General features: G+C 37.2%; 1 protein-coding gene and 1 long non-coding RNA gene across 3 annotated transcripts in view; both read left to right on the top strand.

Moving 5' to 3' along the window:
* LOC107685242 (uncharacterized) overlaps window positions 1–3,325 on the top strand; it is a 6,999-nt gene extending 3,674 nt beyond the window's left edge. Inside the window, exon 3 of the long non-coding RNA XR_001633933.1 lies at window positions 3,315–3,325. This is a non-coding gene — a long non-coding RNA (uncharacterized LOC107685242). The remainder of the gene's footprint in view (window positions 1–3,314) is intronic.
* Window positions 1–12,960, top strand: part of LOC107685241 (EGF-like repeat and discoidin I-like domain-containing protein 3) — a 201,740-nt gene that overhangs the window by 171,503 nt on the left and 17,277 nt on the right. The window lies entirely within an intron of this gene.

Consider the following 12,960-nt stretch of genomic DNA (forward strand, 5'->3'; position numbering starts at 1 on the left):
TGGCGGCTGGAGGCTAGTGAGCGGAGGCCGGCGGCTAGAGTGAGCGGCGGCCGGGGGGCTTGAGTGAGTGGAGGCCGGGGGCTAGAGTGAGCGGAGGCCGGCTTCGACGAAGGAGCAGCCGGTGGGCTTGCGGCAACCACATGTGACAACCCCGGGCTGGACTCCACTTCGTCCACAGTGAAAGCCGATCCAGCGATCCACAGCGCGAAGTTGATGTATTTCCTCAGCGACCAGCACAGATCAGCTCCAGGCATGACGAAGCAGATATCGTTCTCTTTTGGAAGGCCAAACAAAGTAGTTTCGCTTTCATAACGAAACACAGCGTCTTCACGACATGGTGATAGCAACAATACTACAGCGAGAATATAAGTTACGCCTTCTTTCTTTGCGTGAACATTGGGGCGGCGTTATGCAAATCTTCCCACATCGTGACGTAGACGTGGGGGCGTGTTAGAACGAGCCGTTTTAGGTTGGCGTGGTTGACTCTTAACTTTTATAAAGAATATCTCTTTGAATTTGAGACTTTAGTCTTTGCAACTTTACAGATCTTCTTTATGCACCAAGAGCTTGTAACACTTAAAAGAGAAAGGAAAAATTGAAATCACATCATATGACCCATTTAACATATTTTAATGACAGTATATTTACAAAAAATAATTATTTTATTTATCAAAATAAGCAGAAAAACTTTGCTAAAATGGTTGTTTTGAACAAGTATTAACTTAGACATTATTTTAAAAAAAATTAGCTAAAGTATTTGTATCAATACTGTGTTGCCTTTTGCCCCATGCTTTTTACCCCGTGTAGGTAAAAGGCCCCACTTGCTACCTCATACATTTATAAGATTTTTAAACAAAAACCACTTGTATGATTTAGTCTATTTTCACACAAAATCTGTTGCTCCATAAATGTTTAATACAAACTATATTTTTTCTGCAATCATACATTATGTGCATAGTGAAAAGCACATTTTTTTCTTAAGGTATGCCTTTAGCCCTGTTGTACCCTATTTTTTTTTTTTTTTTCATATGGTGATTGTGAAACGCGAAACTTTTCACTTACATGATTTTATGGTGAAATGTGTTATTTTTCATTTTAATCAGGTCAATTTTGATCAAGAAAAATGCACAATGGCTTTAATTGAATTTTTTCTGCAATCATACATTATGTGCGTAGTGAAAAGCACATTTTTTTCTTAAGGTATGCCTTTAGCCCTGTTGTACCCTATTTTTTATTTTTTTTTCATATGGTGATTGTGAAACGCGAAACTTTTCACTTACATGATTTTATGGTGAAATGTGTTATTTTTCATTTTAATCAGGTCAATTTTGATCAAGAAAAATGCACAATGGCTTTAATTGAGCGTAAGCGGCGCAGCAAAAATAGACTCGGCGCCTAAACGATCGCGGCACTGCCGCTTCTGCTCTGCTCCTGCTACGCACTGCCGTGCCGCCTCTGCGTGCGGTGTGCGGTGCGGTGCCGAAAAAAATATGTGCTGCTTAAGCTCTGCTTACGCATACGGTGTGAAACCGGCGTTAGTTGTTGGCACATATGTATTTTAAATGCTTACAACATTTCGGTTTGACATTTAATTTAACTAAAATAACTATGTCAGATCTGGCAGAGGACCTTGTTTAATCTGGTGTGGCATATAGTTAACGGTTTGCTGAAAATGGCTCATAATTATTTAATTACAGTGCAGTGTTTTACTGCCTTTTTTGGCACTAACATGATGTTTACCAATAACATTTCAAACAGTGTTCACATTTGGATCATTTGTAGTGGTTCATACATTACATTAAATTTTGGTGGAAGATGTAAATAATGTTTGCATAAGAACTATGATGATTGCTTTGTTTAACTGTGAATATGCAGTATTATTTTGTGGTCTATTTTGCTAATCATGTCAGAGTTGCTTTACATCACATGAAATATACCCTTCAAACTGTTCAGCCACCGATGCAAAAGGTGGCACAGATCACCTCCTGAAGACCTGTTTCTCACTCCATGTAATCTCAGCCCAAGTATCTCATAAATAAAGCTATTTGCAGGTTCTGACACTCTTTTTAATCAGATAGTCATGTGTTTTGTCAGTTAATTATCTCCTGTGCCTTGATAAATATTAAGTGACGTGACGTGGAGTGACATGTGGCCAAGTATGGTAACCCATACTAGGAATTAGTGCTCTGCATTTATCCCATCCTAAGTGCACACACACCGTGAACACACACCCGGAGCAGTGGGCAGCCATTTATGCTGCGGCGCCCGGGGAGCAGTCGGGGGTCCGGTGCCTTGCTCAAGGGCACCTCAGTCGTGGTATTGAAGGTGGTTACCAGTCCGACTCTCTAACCATTAGGCCACGACTTCCCCATGTATGCATATGCATGTTGTTCTACATTCAGTTAAGAGCATCTCCAGCCAGCTACTATAGGAGAACTTCTAAAGATGCCATGTTCTTTGATTAACAAGTGCTCTGGCTGAATAAGGTTCTCATTACAAAGCAGCAGTGAAACAACAGTGGACTTGCTATTTAATAAATCTCCCAGTGCATAAATCGCATAAATTCCAGTCGCCCTTTGCATAAATCACTGTAGATGTCATTAAAGCAAACCTTTTTTTGTAGGATAAGACCACTTATCTTGGTGAGATGCCTGTAAGGGCCTTAATTTACTGATCTTTAATGAGCAAATGGCAAATCATTCACAGCCATCTTATAATCATTCATTGTATACAGTGTCATTATGAGTAGGGCAGCAAAAAAAATAAAATCTCAAAAATTGGATTTAAGTGACAGTTAGTTCACCTCAGCATAACTTTTGATAATTCTCAGTAACACTCTCTTGCATTCAGGTTTTTGTTGTGTGTTACACTGTAGGCAATATTACAGTTGTCTTGGATGAAACCGAAACTTCCTGACGGAGTGTTTACAATGCGTTGAATTTAGCACAGCAGAGCGGGCATTTTCAATGAATACCTGTGGAAGCCAAGCTTCAACCTCGCATGGTGAATTGTGATCGGAGTAAGCACGGAAGGCAGCCAAGAGCATCCAAAAGTTGAGAAATGCCCAAATTTATGCAAATGTAAAGTGAAAAATGCTAGTTGGCAGCCAATCGCTGTGAGAAGCAGGTAGTGAGGAGTTTTATTGAAATATTGTTTTTTTTTAAACACACACACACACACACACACACACACACACATATATATATATATATATATACAGTGCCCTCCATAAGTATTGGAACAGTAAAGACAAAATTGCTCTGTTTGCTGTGGAGTCAAGAAATCTGTAAATATGATTAAAAGATGAATATGAGACAAAACTACACAATGTCACATTTTATTATTGGGTGTTTCAACACATATATGTTTTACCAACTAAGAAGATCAGAACTTTTAGAGTTTCATCCCCCTATCTGATGTAAGCATGAGTATTGGAACAGTTGCCTCACAGGTCTTTCTAAGTGATCGGTTGTGTCCTGTTGCATTAATTCTTCAGATATTAAAAGCAGTAAAAGCATCAGATATCTGTGTCATATCAGTTATACCCATTGCTTCTGCATTCTGAGTCTTGCATTCGATGACGGCACACACAAACCAGGATGAAGACAAGGGAGCTGACTTTGAGAGAAAAGCAAGCAATTTGGATGCTAAAAGAAAAGAGGAAGTCAATTAAAAACAAAGGGTATAGAAAAATCAAGAGTTTGGAAACCACTGGCGACATCAGCAACAAACAACGACCAGATCGGCTGAGAAAAACAGCAGTAGTTGATGATAGACAAATCATAAAAGCTGTGAAAAATAACCCTAAAATATGTGTCTGTGAAATCACCAACAACCTCCAGAAAGCTGGGGTGATGCTCTGACAATCTACAGTACTGTCTGCAGGAGACTTTGACACAGAATTACAGAGGCTACACCAAGATGCAAACCTCTGACCAGCACCAAAACTAGAAAGGCAAGATTAGAGTTTGAAAAAGCCAGTATAGTTTTGGAACAGAGTTTTATGGACAGATGAGACAAAGAGTAACCTTTATCTAAGTGATGGCAAAGCAAAAGTGTTGAGAAAAAAGGGAACTGCAAATGATCCTGAGCATACAGCCTCATCTGTAAAGTATGGTGGATGTGGTGTCATGGCATGGGCATACATGGCTGTCTCTGGAGCAGGCCCTCTCAATTGTAATGATGACTTAAAGTATAATGACAGTAGCAGAATGAATTTGGAAGGGTACAAAACCACCTTGGCTACCAATATTCAAGAAAATGCCACCAGAATCATCAGAAAGCGCTTCATATTGCATCAGGACAATGACCCAAAACACCCTGCCAGTTCAGTCAAGAAGTTTATCAGGGCAAAGAAATGGAAAGTCTTAGACTGTCCAAATCAATCTCCAGATTTAAATCTGATTGAACATGAATTTCACCAGCTGAAGAGGAGACTAAAGGCAGAAACTCCATTAAAGTCTGGGGAAAAGCATTTAAAAGGATAAGACCAAGAGTCTGGTGATGTCTATAGGTCGCAGACTCCCTGCTCTGATTGCGCGCAAGAGATCTGCAGCAAAATAATAGTTTTTAATCTTTTACATCTGCCTTAAGTTCAACTGGTCCAATACTTATGCTCACATCAGGTAGTGGGATGAACTCTAAAAGTGCTGTCCTTTTTTATTTGGTAAAACATGTATGTGTTGAAACAGCTAATAATAAAATGTGACATTCTGTAATTTTATCTCATATTCATCTTTTAAACTTATTTGCAAATGTCTTGACTCCACAGCAAGCAGAGCAATTTTGTATTTACTGTTCCAATACTTATGGAGGGCACTGTATAATTGTACTTTTTATGAATTGCATATGCAATTCATGCATATGCTGGTGTTTATTGCTAAGGCGTTAAGTAAATTGCCAGCTTATATCTGTTTTATCAAATTATACTCATACATGTGTGAAACACTCTCACTACAGACTCACCCCAAAACCAAGGTGTTGTAGCGCAGTCAGTGGCACTGAGCAGAATTTCGACGCTGCAGTGTAAATACATCATAAGCCAAAATGTGCCCATAAATGGCAAACTGTTTTACTGACACCACATAGATGTGAGGCCAATCTAAAGAGACTAGTGATCTGTCTACGCTTGAATAAATTGCTCAAGTGGAGGAGCCTGGGCGTGGGACAGTAATTAGGAGTAATGCAAGATTGATTTGTACTCAGCGGCAATGCCTTGATTAATGTCAGGCTCTCTGCAAACAGAAACATGTGTTTGTGTTAATAAGAAGGTCTGGTATAATTGCTCTGTGTTTGGAGGGCTGTTTTTTTATGTAACCTGGTGGATGCTTCTGCAGATGAAAATGGGTTCCCTTAGTCAACAACACCGGGTGCATCTTGTCATGTCCACAGCTCAAAGCCGCTACTTTTGTGTTGATTAAATTTCTGCTCTGTCACAGTTGTTTATTATGTACACACTTCAAAATGGAATGTGTCAACGCCCAAGACAACATATCTGATAAAACTGCTGCCTTGGAAAAATGAGGGAATCGACATGACAGAAGTTGAGAGGAATTGTAATTGTCTCCTAGAGCAGTAATGATGACTAGCTAAATAAAGGCTGGGGCTACTGCTGTTTTGATTAAATGTCACACATGAAAAATGAAGCTCAACAAGTGGCCGTCAGTGCTCATGGAAAGAAGGATCTACAATATGCCCTGGGATTTACCATTCATGGGATCAAAACAGTCCACAAATATATTCTGGCACACCAAAATGTCTGAAATATGTTGGTAAGTGGCATACTTGTAGTGTAGCCGCTTTTTTACAAACCATTTTTTCTCCCTCAAGCTATTAAATTCATAAGTATGGCTGGTTGACATGCATTGCTTCATGCTGAATGGAATAGCTTTTTAATGTTATTTGTTTTATTACCCAGCCTTGTAAAGGAATAAATAGAAACACTACCTGAAGCCATGTTGTCTCACTGAACTAATTGTGAGTTGGAAACAAAGTCTTCAGGATTCCAATACAATTATTGAACAGGCACAAAAAAAAGGATTTTCATGATTCTTGGTTCCAATCCAGCACGTAAATGAAATGGAACAGCTCCCTCAATGAGTTGAATCCCATTTGAGCTTTGGGGAAATAAGCCTTTATTTCACAATAAAAAGCAATATACATCTACACATTTCCTTTAGTTTTTAGTTATGTAATCTACATGCATAAATTATATACTTAGTCATGGTTGATTCTAAATGGTCAGTCACAACGTTCTGTGACCAAATATTTGTGTATAATTGGTCATTATCACAAAGTTTATAATTTCTGTGGCACTAGAATTCCAAATGCAATTGCAAATAAATAAAAATAAAAATAAATTTTAAAATATAAAATATAAAATATAAAATGTTCTAAATTGGTGCCCATTCTGCCAATGCTGAGATAAATAGACAGTCGCTAGCAATAAGTTTTTTTTATTTCAGATCATTCCGACACTACAGAGCCACATTGAACACTCTTTGCAGAAGTCAAACTACAGATGCATTACTTGTGGTGTTCTTTGCACATTAAACTGCGCTAGGAAAAAAGTATTCTGCCATTAAATATTGTTCTCATCACCTCTAACACATTACTGTTTTCCTGTCAAGTTGTTTGCTGAAAGAATGAGAATGCAACAGATGTCTGTGTTCACGTGCCATGTAAAGGTACTTTCTTTTTTTATGTGATGTGTGCAGGTGTGAGGAGGTGAAGGGCAGGAACATTTTCAGATGCATCGAGGGCTTTTTGTAGGCAGATGGTGCTGATGTGCTCACCAGGGAAGCAGCTAGAGCAGGGGAGTGGTGGGCAAGCACAGGGTCCTGGATGAAATAAAAGAACACTGGGTCTCATTCACTAATAACTGCATAGATTATTTATATGCACAGGACAACTTCTCACTAAACAATAAAATAATTTATGAAAATATGAATTTGTTCATAACCTCATTCAAATATTAATTAATTTGGAGTATTCTAAATGAGTTACCAACATGCCCATAGTTAGTCATTTGCACAAAACACACCCAAAGCATCTTCATATAAGGGCTTTCCACACTCATTGTCAGCCAGCATATATATATATATATATATATATATTAGGGGTGACCCCGAATAGTCGAAGATTCGATAGGAGGAGCCTGATTCGACTACCAATCTCACAGTCTAATATTCGCGGGGTGTTATGATCATGCCATTTTGGCTATTTGGGGGTGCTCAAATGTCTGATTTCACATAGAACCTGCTGCTTCTTTCTACTGGTCATCTTAAGCGCGCACAGCTCAAAACAGAAATGCAGAACATTAATAACTACTGTCATATACATAACGTTATAATGAGAGCACTATTGTAAAAATGTTGTGAATTCTTAGGGTTTCGCTGACGTTTAATGTTAACTGTTAACTGTTAATCAAAACATAAAACATTATTTACCCCATTTGTATCTGCGAGGCATCCGTTACACATTTTTCCCTGTGTGTTAACGTAATTATGACTGTCGAATATCTGACTTGACTCTTGGTAATGTATTTTGCCCCCAAAACATATGTGACCATGGACCACAAAACCATTCATAAGGGTCAATTTTTTTTAATTGAGGTTTATATATCATCTGAAAGCTGAATAAATGATCTTTCCATAGATATATGGTTTGTTAGGATAGGACAGTATTTGGCCGAGATACAACTATTTGAAAATCTGGAATCTGAGGGTGCAAAAAATCAAAATATTGAGAAAATCGCCTTTAAAGTTGTCCAAATGAAGTTCTTAGCAATGCATATTACTAATCAAAAATTAAGTTTTGATATATTTACAGTAGGAAATTTACAAAATATCTTCATGGAACATTTTATAGTATGTTTTAGTACAAACATTTTGATAATCATGTTCATGTTTGTGATAATGTTTGTACGTAGATTTCACATACATATTTGTGCATGGTTAGTGAATGAGACCCATTATTCTTTATTCCAAGACATTGAGTGGCTTTTGTCATCATTCCTCAATTTTCTGGGTTTCACGTGTTTCATTATCTGTTCTTTGCTCGATTTCCATGCCATTGAAGCACTGGAGCAATGCTGATCAGTGTTTAAAAGTGTCACTTTCACATTTATCTCGAGTCTTGGTTTGAACTAAACCTGCTGAATTGTAGCATTGAAGAAAATCTGTCGGCAAGCTTCAGTTTAGCTTGTTTTCAACATTTGTAATATGTTGTGTTTTGTTTTTTCTTTCAGAGTTGTTTTCGACAAACATCAAGTATGTGGGAGGTTGTTTATGTGCTTTGGGGACTTTCTCCCCTCTCTCCTCCAGAACTGAAAGTCATGTAAATGTTAACTCGGTGTTTGCAAATGATCTCAAAATTAACTAATCTAATTTAAGAGTGCTTCTAATCCAAAGCACAGACCCTCTGCTAGATGAAGGCCAATGAAACTTTCACTTTACCCAATTTGAGTTGATTTCCCTGAGTGTCAGCGTAAATTCGATTAGGCGATAAATGGTGTTACTTCAGGAAGAGAGGAGATGCATCTAATGCTGCAATTCACTTAACATTCTTCAATCATTGCATCTATCTGCTTTAAATGGATGATCACTGAGTTGCTGGGCACTTCACCTGTGTGTATAATGGGCTGATTGTCTTATTTACTAACCCCAATGTATTTCCCACCTGTTGGACATGGCAGGAAATTATCTTATAGCTCGAGGCTTTAGTCTCTAGACTGTTAGCACATAAATATTCATAATAAATTAATAGAACCTTTTATTTCTGTTGAAATTCTGTACGTTATAAGTTTAAACTATTCAAGGACAAATTCGATCCAAACACTGTTCAAAATGGATTGGGAAGTTGTTGTAAAGTAAGCAAATTGATGAATCCAGAATATTCTGAATTCAGCTGAATTTGGATATGAAAGAGTCTTTTGACAACATTTAACAATTATCAGTGGTACTTTTAGAAATTTGGCTAAATAGTGGCCCATTTTTAAACCCCACAATGTCAGTTTTATCCGTGGATCTTTTAAGTAATTGAAAGGAAATCTGCATCAGTGCTTTCCCACACTTTGTGACAACACAACAAAGAAATGATCAGCACATGACCTGATAAATATCTAAGCATCTATCTTGTCCTTTCACAGACGAGCAAAAGTGATTCTCAACTGGAAGCTGCATTTGTCACCTTAAGAATGTCCTTAGTTCTTAACTGGATTTGAAGCATGGATGGCTAAAGAAATTGATTTCTTCCATGGAGTAATTTTTTTAAATGATCCATAGCCATGCTAGAATGGATGAATGCAGTTTTTTTTGTGTGTGTGTGTGTGTGTGTGTGTGTGTATGTCAAACTCTTAGACGAGGTATGGTGGTGTAAATTATGCATGCAGAGCAAGCGCACTCTGAATTGAGAAGCTGTCAGGTCTGTTTGAATCTGGACACTTGCTATGAATTGGAGATGCTTTTACTGGTGAAATGTTGTCTTTCTCTTTTTCCTCCTTTTACCTCTCTCTTTCTCTCTCTTTCATTTTCTCTCAACCGGAGGTATTCCATTTTCCTGGTCTGATTTGTATGCAGTTTGTTAAGCAGTGTAACTAATTAATGTAATGGGATGAATAGAAGCGATTTAAGTGCAAATCTGTACAGATGAAGAATGATTCAGGCTTGAAGGAACTGAGTGGAGCAATGAAATATTCACACAAGGGACTAATTTGTTCTTAGTCTTGTCTGTTTTGAGGGGCTCACACTCACTTTTTTGTTGTTCTCTTATTAGATCTATTTTTATATATATGCTTTTATCCAAAATAGATGACACAGATACAGTGATGAAATTGTTACATTTCTGAATGAAACTAGTTCCAGATAAAATAGGTTTGCACATACCTGTAGTAAGATATTTGTTTTCGCATTCATATCAGTGGCAGTTGATCATTCGGTTCAAGATTTTCTAATGCTTTTGTGCTTTCTTAAAAACAGATTTGCTAACTAGCTGTAAAGCCCTTGATATATGACAGCGTTATGCTTTAAGCAAAGCCATAAGTGCACCTGACCACGATTTTCTCAAAACTCTTCTAATGTACCTTGTTCAGCAGCTTCTTTAAAAACCTCTATTTGATTCCTATGAAGGGGACCATAGGGAGAAATGCTGGGACTGACTGTACTTTGTGTTCAAAAACATAAAATATCCAACAATTACTTTCTTTGTTCATTCCAGTGCCAAAAACCCACAAGGCAATCATCTGGGTCCAATCAGCTTGGAAAATTGTACAAAAATTGGCAAAAGTAACAAATCAGATTCTGTGAGTGCTGCAGTACAGTTGTTTTGGTGGCAAATGGCAAATATTGCATATTTATTTTTCCATATTGCGATTTTTTTCCATAGTTTTAGCACCCCCTAGCATCAAAAATAGATGGCATCCTTCATCAGATCGGTGTCTTGGTATATATATATATATATATATATATGTGTGTGTCCTTCTGAACCAGGTTTCGTAAAGGTATTTACAGTGAGCTCACAAGATCAGAGATAAGATCAAGTCAGTATGGGCCAACCCCATACTTAACTTTACTTAACGAGATAATTCATGGAAAATTTGCCATGCTAAGTGGAAGATTTCTGCCAAGATTCCACCTGGTAGAAAAACAAATACTATTAAAATGAATGTCATGATTCCCACTATGACCACTAAATGGCAGCAGAGGATCATTTATTGTCTCCTTTACCATTTCCACTCTGTAATATAGTTCTTTTCACATGTTTTGCTAATGGATTCATATTTAGACATTATAAAATCACTATTATAACATTTAAAAATCTCTTTTTTTGTCAAAGTTCAGCATTGTTTTGTATTGAATGAAGTAGCAAGTGTTTTCAACTCATTGAATCTACTTGATTTACACAGATGGCCTATTTTAAATTTACAACTGTAATTTTCAGTGAAAAGTGGCTAGTTTGTATCCTTGTTTACAATCTTAGTTTCTCTCAAATGTAAATCAAATGCCCATTCACAAACATGTGTTTCCACCATTGCACCATTGCTTGTTCTCCATCACTGCATAGGCCCACTCATGGATGAGACATGCAGATAACTATAGTCAACCTTCACTGAATTTTATATAATCGATGAACTCTGAAAAAGTTATCAGTCAGTGTTTAACATTCTATTAGTTGTCAAAATGAATTCATTGCAGCACTTTTGTCATACCTAAATCGAGCTCTGTACAAAGGAAAATAATGTAAGAATGTAAATAATTTTTTTTATGCATTTAAATATGGTTTCATTTTCTTTTAATTTTCATACTTTACAAATTAACAAAAAAATTAGTGCACATGTTCTAGTACATTTAACCTGCACTGTGCTCACATTTGGCCTACTTGTGCATTAAATTATAAATAAAAAAAATGCATAGCCTATCATCTTGCGCCCTATTGTGATCTCGAATAGCAGAATATTTCAGTAGGCTGCATGCATTTGAGAGATGTTATTAAATGTAATGCACATACATGCATGCACAGTTAAGCTGAAGTGCGCGTCTGAAAAGTCTCCTGTTTGTTGTGGTCGCAAAGAGATACGTCCGTTCCGCGTCTTAATAAGTTTTTAATAAATACATTTTTGAACTCATTAAAATGCTAAAAAAAAACTTTAAATAAAAATGTTGCATTAATTATTTTTAATAACTAAGCTTTTGATTATTTATAACGTTTTATTAAAGAAGATTTTCACAGAATGATTTTGGCAAAATGCACTGCATACTGCATACCCCGTTTTTGTGCCATTGCCTATAGGCTTGTTTGAGATGCGCCTGGCCTTGCCTGAAATGTAGGAGAGAGTAGGCAGCTGCAGTGAGGGGAGGAGTGAAATTAGCGCAGTCAAGACGGACAGTTCTGACCTCTAGAAGTGGAACAGATACCTACGAGATCAAAGGCGGATATCGCATTATTCTCTTTATTTAGAGAAGATTTTCACAGAATGATTTTGGCGCCCCTATGCACTGCATATACTGCATACCCTGTTTTTGCGCCACTGCTTATACCTATGACCTGAGCACATCTCAGGTGTTGTGTGCACAGTACAGGGACTGCTGTCTGTTTGATTGGATGTTATGTGTTCTTGTGAAGCAGACATACCTCATGTCTTTACCCCCATGTGTGCCTTTCCAGTAGGCATGAAAGTGGGTCAGAGTATTCAAGGAATTGTACATTAAAGGGGTTTTCAGTATAGAACTAATTTAGTCCAGCCACAGAGACCCTAATATCTCAATGGCGTGACCGTATGAAGTCTGTTTAATTTGATTTCTATAATGTGCCAGCATTTCACAAAAAGCTGTATTTCTCTGTAAATGTGTTGTTCTATGCAAAGCTTGTATGTGCCAGATGAATACGTTTGCTTGCGGGTGTTGCAATAGAATGAAGGGACAATAAAATACATCAGGACTGTGGAAGGTAGATCTAGATCTGCCTGAAGAAAAATACTGTAAATAAATAACAGCCAAATTTTTGGTGCATTTTCCAAAAGCAAACTTAATTTAGTCTTTCCTGAATGACTACAAAACCACTGTCTGTGTGAAGGTTAATCACAGGGGTGAATGCAATAAACATTTGCACCACTTTTGAGAGTGGTATTTTAGCACAAAAACACATTTATTCAATAACCTTGTGTTTTTAACCATGCACTTTTTGCTCTTTTAGTTATTGTCATTCTTTTCAGCACAAACGCACCTTTCTATGTTAATTGGGCTTATAGATTGAGCCTTACTTACAAAATGCAGTGCTATTTGGCTGGTGCAATTAACATTGGGCTGTTTACCAATCACAGAAACAGTGGAATTGACTCACTAAATGATAGAGAAGAGCATTATAGCCAGGCATATGTCTTGCATGGTGTAGACAAGCATACTTTTGGCATTTTAAAAAGCCGATTTAGGTGATTATATATATATATATATATATATATACAGT

This window comes from Sinocyclocheilus anshuiensis, unplaced genomic scaffold (genome assembly GCF_001515605.1).
Source record: "Sinocyclocheilus anshuiensis isolate Anshui unplaced genomic scaffold, SAMN03320099.WGS_v1.1 scaffold577, whole genome shotgun sequence".
Taxonomy (NCBI): domain Eukaryota; kingdom Metazoa; phylum Chordata; class Actinopteri; order Cypriniformes; family Cyprinidae; genus Sinocyclocheilus; species Sinocyclocheilus anshuiensis.